We start from the raw sequence: 13,737 nt of genomic DNA, 5'->3' as shown, positions 1-13,737 counted from the left end.
TGGAGCTATGGCCAAATGACTCGATTGTTGTGATTTGATTTTTTCATCTATTAGCTTACTGAGTTTTGGTTTTGACTGCTCTGGTCTGATGCTTTTCTAATTCTAGTCTGAAGAATTCATGTCCTAATGATTTTTCAAGGGGTCTGTTCAAGGGTACCTGATATTAATCCATGGCTCTTTCCAATGCAACAGTCTTTGATTTAAAAAGTATGAGTTGAGTTATGTATGTATCTACAAAATCAGATCATAAAAATATGGGTAATGGAATACAGGGTTGAGGTGGTTGTTACATTTAATGGAATCCAGTGTTAAAAATATTGTCTGATCCTTTTTTTTTTTTTTTTTTAAACAAACCCACTTCATAGACCTGGAACACAGTAATATTTAGATTGCTTCTTTTTATTTTATTTTAAGGTGTGCACCCCTTTCAAGGACACAAATGTCAGTGAAATTCAGTTACACAGCGCAGCTAGTTTCTTTTCAGAGAAGTATGTTAAAGTATGAGAGTCTAACATAATCTTCAACTGTGCAAATCTGTTTTGCAAGGTTTGTAGTACCTGTTGTGCTGCTGAGGATAATGCTGAATTCCGGTGGCTCTCCACTAATTTGATTTTTTAATCAAATTTTAATTAACATGTATTCAAGGCATCACAGTCTTACTGCTGGCAGATGGGCAGTGGTTAAAAAAAAAAAAAGAATAAAATAATCATATAACCAGAGTATTTATTATAAGTTGATATATAAGTATGTAAGAATGCTATTTGCTTTCTTTGAACTGTGTTGTGTCCAAGTAAATCCATAGATCAGAAAATAAAGCTTCTGCATAGCTGATGTGCTTACTGTAAAAGGTGCATTAATCACATATTTTGAAGATGCTTGGGATTTTAGCAGATTTTTTTTACCAGTTTTCTGTATGTTAGGGAGTTCTTCTGGTCAAAAGTACCTCTTTCCCACAAACTAGTGTATTACAACTTCTAGTCTGGTTTATTGGAGAGATTCTGTTAAACTATGGGTATCATATAGACGTGTGCCAGAGCCCTGAGCAGCGCAAAAGCTGGACGGCAACCTGTGTAGATTGGTTACATTGCTTCTTATCACTGTTTAAACAGAACCAGAAAGAACAAACTGCAAGAAGGCATCTCAGTAAAAATTATGGCCCATTCATTGAGTGCCAAAAACTTTGAGGTGTAATGTTAGCTGTGAGACAGTTGAAATCAAGCTGTCTATGCTGCTTGCATTTTGACTTTTTCAGGATGGAAATGCATACTTCTTTCTCTTATTTCTTTTGCACGCTTACTTGCTCCTTATATATTTTGACTGGGCTGTGGGCCAAAATACAACAATAAAAATTAAATTGTTATTTTAATTTTGCATTTCAGTTAGCAAATTTGTGTCTTCTGACTGCATTGTCCTGTTACTGAGATGTTTCCTGAAACATATGAAAACCATTTTATTATGAATGACAGAAATAAACTAGAACTACAGCTTTGATAGGAAAGTTCATAATGGTGTAGATCTAGTAAATCTGTTCTAAACTCCCTTTTACCTACTCAGTTTTATGGGAAGTCTTTTGTATAACCATTTTGCAGATGTAATCTTCATATAGCTCAATTGTGTCTTTCATCAGTACTTGTGAACATCTTGTCTTTTAAAGGGAGCTTCTTTAGTTCGGAGAATTGTGGTTCAGTCAAGGGAAAGTTTATCTTTTGTGAATCTTTGTGGGAAATTCTACGTTTCCCACAGGCTGTGTGTGAGACCAAATGTGATATAGGTGAAATCCTAAGTATCAGCAAAGGCCATAGGTACTTTGTTTCTGATATAAGTGTTAAGATGTGCTAAATCAAACAGCAAAAAAAAAGAGCAAAAGATCATTTAACGAAGCTCATACTTCTCTTGTAGAAAAAACAGTTTATGCAACATGAGAGCCAAGAGAGCCATGATAGGACAGAGAGTCTTTCAGTGCATTAAGAATAGGGTTCATCTTGCTAAACACTTGAAAATGAGCAAGTGTGCTTTACATGGATGAGCATGCATCCACCATTGAAGGTGGATGTGGAATTAAAATATGATTTTGTCATCTGCGTACTCTCTGAGACTGAAAAAAGCTAATCTGTACTATGGCTGTAATACAATACTGATTCTGAACATAGCAGATTTTGTTTTCTGCAGTGCAGAATTAGGAAAAGGTTTTGCCTGCTTATAGCACATGAGCCTTCTATCTTCAGGCTTCAGGTCTTATCTAACAGGAGGGCATTTGGTTCCAGCAGTAGATGGAAAAGCAGCTGCGGGGAGATGCAGGATGAATGGCAGCCCTCCAGCAGGTGGAAAACATTATGGAAGGAATTTTGTACTGTACAAGGTATTGTTTGTGGTTCCCAGATGAGTAAAGTTAATAACTTCTTGGCCTGCGTTAAGCCCCACTCCTTTCTTTCTGCATTTCCAATTCTTCTTTTTGCAGAATATATTTTGTTAATTATCACTGTAGAATTTCATGCTGTCCTAAAACAAGCTCATAACCTGCCTGGGAGGGCTTCTTTCTAGAAGTAAAAGTAACCAGAAAAGGTCAGTTCTAATCCTGAGCTGAAGTGTTGGTAGTTGCAGTGTTGACTCCCTGCCTAAACAGGATTACTTTGTAATCACCTTATACTAATTAAATCAGTCCAGTAAATCCTGTACTAAAATAATTTTATTTGATCTTAATTGCTTTATAACAACACTTTTATTATTTCCCTTAATAATAGTACTCTAAGGCTGTCTTCAGGTTGTGGATGCAGCAGCTGCATATGAAGCAATAGGATCAATATGATGTTTCTATCAGCCCTTTTCTTCAGTCCCTCTGCCTGGCAGCATGGGCTCTGATGTATCCTCCCAGTTTTCTGTCATCAGCAAACTTTCTGGGAGCTTATGTTGCTCCCATCATCCAGATAATTAATGAGTTGAACAGTACTGAATCCAGCATGGGGATTTTCATGATATCATCAAAATTAAAACATTTTTTTTTTTTCAAGGATAGTTTAAATTTGAGCTTATAATAACAATTTGTTTCAGTAGTAAGAAAAGAAGTGTAAGCAGAGATATAATAGTTTTTTAGTCTCTGCAGAATATTAACTACTGCTGAAAAGCATCACCAGTGTTTTCTGGGTATTTACATATACTTACAATAGAGGGCATCTGGAATTTTTGAGCATAGTTAATATACTTTGAAAAAAGGTAAGTGGAAAAGATTTCAGATACAAAGGATTTTTGTCACATGCTCAGAGAAAATTAATAAAACCAAGAGTAAATATGTTAAGTCTAGATCTAAACATGATGTGCTTTTCGTTCTGTTTTTCCATTGTCTTAGTGATGTCAGTGATTTTTTTTTTTTATAGGCTTCTTTGACTTAAAAAGCTATCATCTGAAGTTTTTATTGATGGCTGAAACAAAAGAGTATAATCCTCTAAAGCAATAACTATCATGGTGGCCAGAGTTGGGAGGTCTGAAAATAGTTTATTGCCAGGAAAAAAGTTTGGAGCCAGTTCTTAGAAGGTTCACCACCTCTGCTATATGCATTTCATTTTGTTCCATTTTAAGGGTATATATGCTAATAGAGCCAAACCATGCAAACTTTTCTTACCCTGATGTATATAGCCTTTGTTTTGATTCTGTACTTATTAATGATGTGACAACACTGAGGTCAGATAAAAGTGAGCCAAGGTCAGGCTACTTCAGCTACAGAATACTGAAAATGTCACTCCACAGAGAATTGCTAAAAGGAAGGATGTTAGAAAAGATTTTCTTTGCCATTGGGTGGAAGCTTTATATGTTAAAGTTTAAAATGAAGCCTTTTAAAGAAAAGGAAAGGGGTTAAATAGCTCATATGATCCTTTTTGATTTAAACAAATTTGATTACTCTTACTTGGAAAAGTGAAAGATGGTACAGTTTTATACTATGTTTGTATACTGGTATTTAACTTCTGCTCTTACCATCAGGAAGAAATCTGATGTAAATTGGTGCGAATTCATTGACTTCAGCTGTGTATCTCAGTGGAGAAAAATATTTCAGAATTTCTGAAATTCCTCAATTTCAGAAGCAGCTCTGACACAAACTATCTTAGCATTTCAGTGTATCACTGCTTCAGGTAGCACAGACATAAACTGGCAGATGTATTTTGTGCAGGTCAATGAGTTATGAAGTCTGAATATCTCCACAAAGAAATTTTGTAAATTATAAGCTTAGTCTTGTCAATGGAGAAGGATATGTAAAATCTGAGCATCTGCATTTTAAAACAGAAAAAATAATAAAATTGAAGAGGAAAGATCATATAGTAGATATTTATTGCAATCCATTTCTCTTTTAAAATGAATCTGTTTATAAAAGAAAGGCTGGGAAGTCATTGACTTCTTGGCAATTCTTTGTGAAAAGAGCTGGTAAATGCAGACAGCACTGAATATTTGGAACAAAACCTTTGCTTTACTATGTTACAATGTTGACATTTGTTATCACTTGAAATGGAAGGGTTTTTAATTTTGAAATAATAATGGTATAACAGGTTGTTTCAGTCAGAAACAGCACATTACCTTGTTGCTTTATAAAATAATATTCAATTAGACAGCTTAAATGGCATTTTTAAAGTAAAATTTACTTAGATAAGATAAATTAAGCATCAGTTAGGTTTGATTATAGTAAATGAAAATGATTAGAAAAATGCTGTTATCTACAATTTTAAAACTTTTGCTCTTACTGGGGATATTTTGAGAGGAATTTTGATGACTGCTTTACAAAGGATCCTTTCTGCTCTTTGGCTATTTCTTATTTTGTGAGTAAGTGTGCTGATGGAGGTACTTTTGCATTTATTTGCAGGGAGGTATTTTTTATGCTTAAGAAATGGGCAGGGAAAAGGGGTGGAGTCACTTGAAGGAAGACATGAATTGCTAAATGTGGTGACTGAAGGGAGACAGGAGCCCATGATCCATGAATGACCTTAAAGGCAAATGCACATGGCTCTCATAGTTTGTAAAAGTGAAAAGGGCTGTGGGTGGGTGGCATTTTGTGTCTGCTGCTATATGGGAGTAAAAACTAAAGATGATGAATCACCCTTATTTAGGGTACAACTAGTTAAAAGTTTGCTATAGAAACGTAGGGTCTTTTATTTTTTACACAGGACTGATTAACTTGTGTTACTTTGATGTAAAGAATACAGGAATATAATGTGGGATAGTTCAGTCTATGTGTTGGAGCTCAAGGCTGGAAATCGCAAACAACATTTTTTTTTTTTTTTTTTTTTATACCAGTGACTCAGTTTGGGGGCATCCTTCTCTACTGAAGAGACTTGCTGTGTTTTTTTTTTTTTCCCTAACATAAGTAACGGAGCTTTCATTTTATAACCTGTATTGTTTTTAACCTCCGAACTCAATCTTGTGGAAGGGGTAAAGTGGCATTCTCAGTCTGTTCTCCTCTGCAGAAGAAAAGTTGTAATGAAATACAGAAGCTTCTGCAGCTGTGGTGATTCAGAAATCTTTGGAAAGGCTTATGTTGACGGTAAACCTCAAATGGCTTGATTGTTTTCTTGACAGAATTCTAAATAAGATTTTTTTTAGTTACCTGGTGGTTTTTAAAATTTTTGTCTTCCTTGTTTAACTTCTAGAAGGAAAGAAACTTCTAGGTCTTGCTGTGGGAAACATAAGTAAGAATCCAAGTCTGAAAGATCAGTGGTGTCACTGCTGGCCTGATAATGTTTAGGAAAATCTCTACTTAAGATCAACTAACCCAACATGTAGTTAAATGATGTCCCAAGTGATAACATAATACGATTACGCTGTACTTTACATTTCTCCAGTGCTTTCCATACTTAAAACTATTAAGTAGTGCAGACTGTGAGCAGTTTTAAAAAAATGTCATTATTAGATGCAAAAGATATTTACAAATTATTTCCTGTTTAAAAAAAAAAAAAGCAGCAACAGCTATATTTTCTCTTGGATAATTTGAGTCACATATTACTAGGTGTATTTTCAACTAGCTGGAGTGGTAAAAATTAATGGAATTCCATTAAGTGGCTTCTGTTTTTGTTGTCTTTTAAAGTGAACGCTGCTTCTTCATTTTATAAATTGGACAATGTTGAAATGCAGACATAAATGTACTGTTCCATTTAAATACTTAGCAAAGGATAATATGTGTGGCATAAGCTGCGTTTCTGAAGTAGATTTGGTACTTTACTGTTGTACTATGGCAACTCATGGTAGTTAAGTTGTGTAGCCTCAAGGCTTTAGTAAATAAAAATCCTTGTGGACTGACTGGCATGGACATGTGGGAACAATCATCTTAGTTTCCAGTTGATGCAGGGAGGGTTGCAATTGTGCACAGTGAGCCATGAAAATAGCAGTCCTACGCTTGAAAAGGAGCTGGGCAATACAACTACTATGCATGATAGCACCTAATTAAATAAGGATATTAATATTCCTTGAGCATTTAAAAAAAAATAATAAGAAGGCTGTCAGTTTAATTTAATTGAAATTCAAAATGTTCTCAAACACAGAATGCTAATTAACATTTTTGGGACTTGATCAGTCAAATAATCGTAATAAAGTTCTCAAATCATCTACCTCCTTTGAAAAGTGTTCTTTTTAGATCTGTGGTCATGTAAGTGGTTAAAAATGTTGGTAAACTCTTGAGTTAGCTGACTGTGTTGCACTTCACAGTTTCTGGTGTTACTTCCAGTTAATTCTTTGATTCTTTTTCAGTAATTATTTTAACATTATGGCATTATAATTTAAATCTTAGATCTTCAAACAAAAATCTTCTGTGGGACTTTTCTTTCCCATATAGCATCATCTACCTTTTCATTGCTATAGCAATAGTTGCATTGTTTCTATGTAATAATTTATAACACAATAATATTTTTAAAGATATACAGTTATGTGTCATTAAGTAACTTGAGTCTGTATAATTGCTTTTAGTTATCTGTTCTGTGAAATATAAAGAATAGACTTTGAATTGCACCCTGTGAAATGTACACACTTTCTACAGATCAATTTAGATCATTTATATCTCTTTTTAATGTTATTTTTCATATTTTTGTGAAGGAAGCATGGGATATAAAGAAATAAGAATGTCAGAAGTTGCTGATGCTGGTGCAAATACATATATTGGAGGTTTCTTGTTTTATCTGACCCTATTTAAAGCATCAGACCTAAATTATCCATTCCACCAATTGTAATTAAAATATATATATATGTGTGCGTCCTGATGATTTTACAAGGTATATTCTTTGCCTTACATCTGTCTCTTTGTTTTTAGAAGATTCCTGCTTGATAATAACTGTGAATATTTTCAGTGATGGCACTCTGAGTTTTACAAAAGAATGTGTGAGCAGCAGTACTGTGCTAGAAGAAATAAAGATTTAGGAAACTAGGAAAAATGGTTTTAAATATGCAAATAAATATTTCTGATGCATTTGAAGGAATACGAAGGGAAAGGTTAGGTTTTGCCCAGTATTAATGATGATCTAAAGCTTCATGAAGAAAATAAAATTATACAGAATCCTTGAGAAAGGATTGTGTATTGCAGAGGATGCTACTGCTAAAGAGCTCTGGGACAGGAACATCAGGGCTGGTGGAGGGAGCTGCTTGAACATCCTCTAAGACCAGGAGGTCTACTGTGATGAGTGTTAGAAACGTACTTACAGTATTCAAGTACTGTAGGATTAAGTTCTAACAGGATACAATCTGGTTGTTCAGAGTGTTTTGAAAATTATGGTATTAGTGTAAATCTGGATCCGAAAGTAGATCAGAAGATAGAATAAAATGGATAAGAACATTTTGGGAACTGCTTCTGCAGAAATTCCTTGGCTGTCTAGTTCAGCATAAGGAGTTAAATGAGCTTTGCAAAGGTAGATTTTCAAACCTTAGTTCTGACATCTTATAATGTACATTCTTGAGTTTTGAAGCTCACTAATGATTTTCATGTAAAATAGGCTGTTTTTATAGTTATTCATGTATGGACTGTGAATGATCATTGCCTTTATTAGCTCCTCTTCCGCTTCTGTCTTTAAGTGAAGTTTCATGCAGGCATGATGCATGTCAGATACTATTACCAGAATTGGGCTAGAAACAGGCTCAAACAATTCTACAAATACTTCATTTATGAAAACTATTTTCACTCTCATGTCCTTCTGCTTTTGTCTTTGAAATTCTTCCTCAGGTCAAACACACAACAGCTGTTGCTTATCATTTTAAAGACTACTTCAGCTGCCCTACACTGTGAGATCAGACACAAGATGGGTATAGGGTAGAAAAGATTGAGGAGCTTGTAAATAAAAACAGTTCTGGATTGTATTCACTGCATGCTTATTTTCCCCTCTAAGCTGTTTAAACTCTTGAACCTCCAAGAAAATATTTTGAACACTTTCCATTAGTTTAATTACTTCTGTGCTGTATCATTTAGTCATTTTTCTGAACATCATCAGAGCAACACTGGATTCTGAAATTAATTATAGTATTCATAAATACTGTAGATGTCTTCCTATAATTCTTAGTTGAAATGAAAGGCGTTATCTATTATATCTCTCTCCACTTCTACATACTTCTGCATAAATAATATTTTCCTTTTTTCCAAGTATGCGTGTTGCCTGTGGTTGAATTTAAAACATTTTGTAACAACACGGGAGGAAGTTACTTCTATTCTAAAACATCAGTAGTGTTTTTTTCAGTCATAAATCTGAAGGGACAGGGCATGAAACATAGAAACATTCCTCACTGAGGGCATTGAAGTTGCCTTAAAACTTAGAAGAAATAAAGAACTAACGAGAAATTTTCTGTTAGGAAGTACTACTACTACTAGAAATAGAAATTAAGACTGTTTTTTTTTTTTTTTGGCCTGTGGCTTGCATGGAAGATGGTTTTCTATTAGAAAGAGTTCTGTGGAGGTTTGTCTTTCATCTTTAAATTTAGATGTGTACTGCAAGATCATGTAAAAATAAAGAAAACTTACAGGGCAAAGAAGAAAACTGTAGAGGAACAAAGTGCTTGTATATATTTGATTTCCAGAATGTAATTCATCGATCTCTTATATTTTTTTCTGGACTTTAATACATAGCATAGTGCAGTCTTTTATTTGATCATGCATTACTTTGATTTTCAACCTGTACGTGTATTTTGCATATTGCTGTACTTCCACAGTCTTTTCTATCTTTGAATGTTTAGAACTAAACTTTTCTGCTTTATCACAGAAATGGTGAGGTTCTTAAGATGAGAGTGTATGAGAATATTCTATTCTTAATTCTCTGCAGTATCTGAAAAAGTCTGTGTTATGACTCACAATAACATTCTTTTCCATTTCAAATTGTTTATTTCATTTTTGAGGCAACTGGGAATTTTAGTGTACTCTTTTGGCTAGAAAAAAACCACCAGTTTCTTCATTAACATACAGATACTAAGATATGTTATTAAGAAGCTATTTCATTTTATATGGTCATAATTGATAAAATTACATTTCTCTTTTTTACATCTGAATATTTCTTTAAAGTGACTTTAGTTTTTCTGTAAATAAGGTCATGGCTGACCTTTCAATATACGGATTTATTTGCTTCCTTGTTTATTTTGAAATGTTGCCAGAAATTGAAAACAAAAAATTCAGAGGAGTTAAATTTCTTTTATGCCATTTTAGGTTTTTATGCATGATTTCATGAAGTTGTGGTAAATACAATAGTACATATCTAATACAGCTTGTAGGTTTATGTTTGCAACAGGCTGGAAACAACTGAGAGTAGTTTTCCTGAGCATAAACATAATGAAGTTCATTGTGCCAAGTGTCAGGCCACAAACAAAGACAGACTCATGTGTGGTCAACCCGCCCTCCATTTCTAGGAACAGTATCATTTGAATGAATAGACTACATTTAAGTCAGACAGCAAGTGTTTGCTAGACTCATACACGCTGTTGACGCATGGTTGTTGCAAAGTCTTGCAGTTACAGCATATACCAGTTATACCATAGACCAGCAGAAAAAGAAAAGGATCTGGAGGCTTTGGTTGACCTAAAGTTAACATGAGCCAGGAATGGGTGCTCATAGTAAAGAAGGCCATTAACATCCTGGGTTACAATAGGAAAAGCATAGCCAGCAGGTCATGGGAGTTGGTCCTTCTTTACTCAGCACTAGTGAGACATCTTCAGGAGAACTGTATCCTGGCTTTCCCCAGAAAAAGATGTATGCATACAAATCCAACACAGGGACGTGAAGATGATTGAGATTGAAACACCTATTAAATAAGGAGAGGCTGAGAGAGCTGGATAACTTCAAGGAAAGAAGGCTCAAGGAGGAGTTTATCAGTATGTGTAAATTCCTGATTAGCTGGTTTCAAGAAGATAGAACCAGGCTCTTCTCAGTGTTATCCACTGAAAAGAAAAGAGGCAATGGACACAAATTTAAATGCAGGAAATCCTGTTTAAACATAGGGAAATTCACCTTTTTTCGTTTTTAAGCTGAGATTTGTCAAGCCCAGGAGAAGAGCTGTGGAGTTTCAATTATTGGACATATTCAGAGCAATCTGCTGTGGTTTGAGCAGGTGCATAGGACTGTTTGATCTTTAGAGGTCTTTACCACCTAAACTGTTACGTGACTCCACAAATTATGTTTCAAAATGTCAGTTGAGTAATCTGCAATAGTGAGAGGAAGGTCTGGGCAAAATTGTCAACAGAAGTAAATCTTCAGCTAGAAGATCTTCATGAGGTTGATATGCTTTGAAATCTTATGAATGAATTATTTACTATAATGAATATGCATACTTGAGGAGACACTTGGAAAACATTTGTTAAATTATCTTTGTCATTTTCTTGTCATTATGGAAAGGCACTAAAAAAAAATGCAGCTTATCCAAAGTTGTTGAAGCTAGTGGAAGAATTCAGAGTTAAATTTGATGTGATTTTTCAAGTTTGACTGGACAAACCAGGAATAAAATTGTCTCTCTGTAACATACATTTCTGCTATTTCTGAATTTAAGTATATCTACACCAATTATGAAAATATGGCCAAAGGTAACCCACTGGGACATAAGTACTTTACATTCTGAGGTAGTAAATGCTTCTACTGCAAGATGCCTCTGTTGTGACCTGCCTTAATCTCTTCATGAAGGGCTTGGTTATGTCATTCTCTGCATCCATCTCCACATACTGTACTGAACTCCACAGCCACCTTGCAGGGAAAGTAAATAAAGTCATGGTATAATGTGAAGTTCAAGGTTCTCTTTCATTATTTTTCATTTTCTAAGGAGAATCAACAGTCACATGTTCATGGGAGTTGGCCACAAGACAAGGAATTACAATGGAATTCAGATCAATTGTCTTGGATTTAACCCATCTAAGGAAATGGTTCTTGCATGCCTGAAGTAGTTTTACAGGACGAAAATGTAGAAACAATGACTAATGCAAATTTTTAAAACAAAACAGTGATTTAAAATGTCAAATGTAGCATCTGAGAGCTGTCAAGTGCCGTACTGATAAATCAAAATAATAAATTCAAAATGTGTTATAATCCCAGTAATATAATCCAGATTATATGTTAGAGGGTAACAATTGTGCATTTTGAGTACTAAAAGTTTGCTTTGCCTTTGGGCTGTTGCCTTAAAGTATGTGCTCCTCTAGGTAGAGTGTTGCTATATTCTAGTATAGTCTATTTGTATTAGATTCAATGAATGTCAGTTTCTGTTCAAATGAAGATGCAAGTTTAAATCATAGTGGAAAAACTCTAAGATGTATATTTCATTTTCTTTTTTGAGTAAGATACAGAACATGAAGGTACAAACATTTAGAGGGCAAAAAAAAAAAAAAAAAAAAGCTCCTTGCTGTGGTAGAGCCTTAAAATGAGTGTGAGAGCATTTTAATACAAGTGATGAGAACCTCCTGGACATGATTGACTTAAATTAGCTTGATTGCTTTTTATGAATTGCAGCTGCACTACTTAGCATAAAAATGCAAAACATCCAAAAATCATTTGCCTTGCAGCGTAGTAGATGGATGGTTTTAGTTAGTCCTTAAGATGTTTCAAATGTTTATTCTACACAGATTCACAGAGAATGGATGCAGAACATATCTAGTTACACAGAATTAGTACAGATATTGTAAACTTTGAGAAAATTAATTAAGGAAAATATGCTTCTTTATGAATTACATATTTAGGATTTTAGTATTTTTGCTTTTAACTTTATTAGTAAGTTAAACAGTTCAAAGATATTTGTTATAGTGGCATAATTAGGCATCTGCTAATAAAAGCTAAAAGACAGACTAGAATTTTTTGTGTGATGTACAATTGTCTCACCCAACAGTGATGTGGTTGAAAGAAAAATTCTGAAGTTACGTAAAAATAAATGTCTTTAAGGGGAGAAAATTTTAGACCTGTCTTGTAGATTGCAACTCAGTTTCGAAATGTTAACCACAGAATGGTAGTTATCTATCATTTAAAGGTTGTGTTCTTTATATTGAGATTTGAGTTCTGATAGCCATTTGTCACTCCTGCTTCTTTCCTTCTGACTGTACTGACAGGATTCTGTCTTTGTTTTAAAGTATTCTATTTGTCAGTGGCATAGTGATTTGTATAACATGTGATCTCCAGACTAATTGAGTGCTCCTTTGTCTTCCCTGGCTGTTTAATGTTATCTTGTTCGCAGGAAAAAGTTCATATATATATTTATATAAATATAACTTCCATCCTTTTCTGTTACTGTTTATAATTAGTAATTGTACTGAAGAAGAACATTTTTTAGTTAAGCCAAGTAATAATTTATATTAAAAAATAAGATTACAGAAGTCCATCCATTTGGACACTTTTAAGTATTCTTGATCATGTCTATATACAACATCCAGTAAAGAAAATTTTCCTTTTCTTTAGCTTTTCTGTTAGGTCTTGCTGTCTAGTGCAGTGGTGACTGAGGGTAGAGGGTTATATTTCTTCCTGCATCAATAATGGAAGAGTTTAGAAAGTTTCAGTTACAGAGGCACTTAACTGCATCTGTGCTAGCTAATTTGCAGGCTGCAGAGTTTTTACTAATGGTATAATATGTGCAGGAAGGAGAAAGGCTGACTTTCCCATGATGTATTTAGTTTTCAGCTATAATGAGCTAATACACCTATGCATCGACAGATGTGCTTTTCTAATGCAATCTTAAATTGGATTTATGTTCAATAAATTTGTAAGTGGTTGGTTTTATTCTCTAACTTCTAGCTCTATACTTTCTTACTAAAGGAGTACTGGGAAATTAAATCCTCTGAAGCATTGTGTTGTTTAATTGAACTGTGTGAAATGTTTGTCACTATGTGGGATTATTAAGTGAAAGCCACTAGGTATTATGACAGCGATGGTGGGAAATATTAGCAGTTCTTTAAGTATCCTCTTCTGAGGTTGGAAAAGTCATGGTTACTTTTTTTTTTTGTTTTATTTTTTGCTTCTTCTTAGGATAGTGTTATGTTACTCATAAGTAAGCACTGGTAAATATAATTAAATTAGCATAGGGCAGAGTCCTGTGTAGTTAATTTATGCTTGACTTTACATTAAGATTCATTCTTTATCTGGAATTTTCCTGTTGAAATGTATCTTTTTTCCCAGTCTTTTGAAGGGAAAAGGGAGCAGGGTTCCACCCATGTGCAGAATAATCTGTCTGGAAAAAAAATTTCAAAATGCTTGCCAGACAAAGGAAAACAGATGAGGAATGATACTTCTTTGATTTATTTATTTATTTTTGGAATTTTCTCAAAAGACAGACTTATAAG

General features: G+C 34.1%; 1 protein-coding gene across 1 annotated transcript in view; it reads left to right on the top strand.

Annotated features, from left to right (window-relative positions):
• ERC2 (ELKS/RAB6-interacting/CAST family member 2) overlaps positions 1 to 13,737 on the top strand; it is a 371,864-nt gene that overhangs the window by 105,433 nt on the left and 252,694 nt on the right. The gene's annotated exons all lie outside the window — the stretch shown is intronic.

The sequence above is a fragment of the Meleagris gallopavo genome, chromosome 14 (genome assembly GCF_905368555.1).
Source record: "Meleagris gallopavo chromosome 14, MGAL_WU_HG_1.1, whole genome shotgun sequence".
Taxonomy (NCBI): Eukaryota; Metazoa; Chordata; class Aves; order Galliformes; family Phasianidae; genus Meleagris; species Meleagris gallopavo.
The sequence above is the reverse complement of the archived record's forward strand: the minus strand, read 5'-3'. Positions and strand labels throughout refer to the sequence as shown.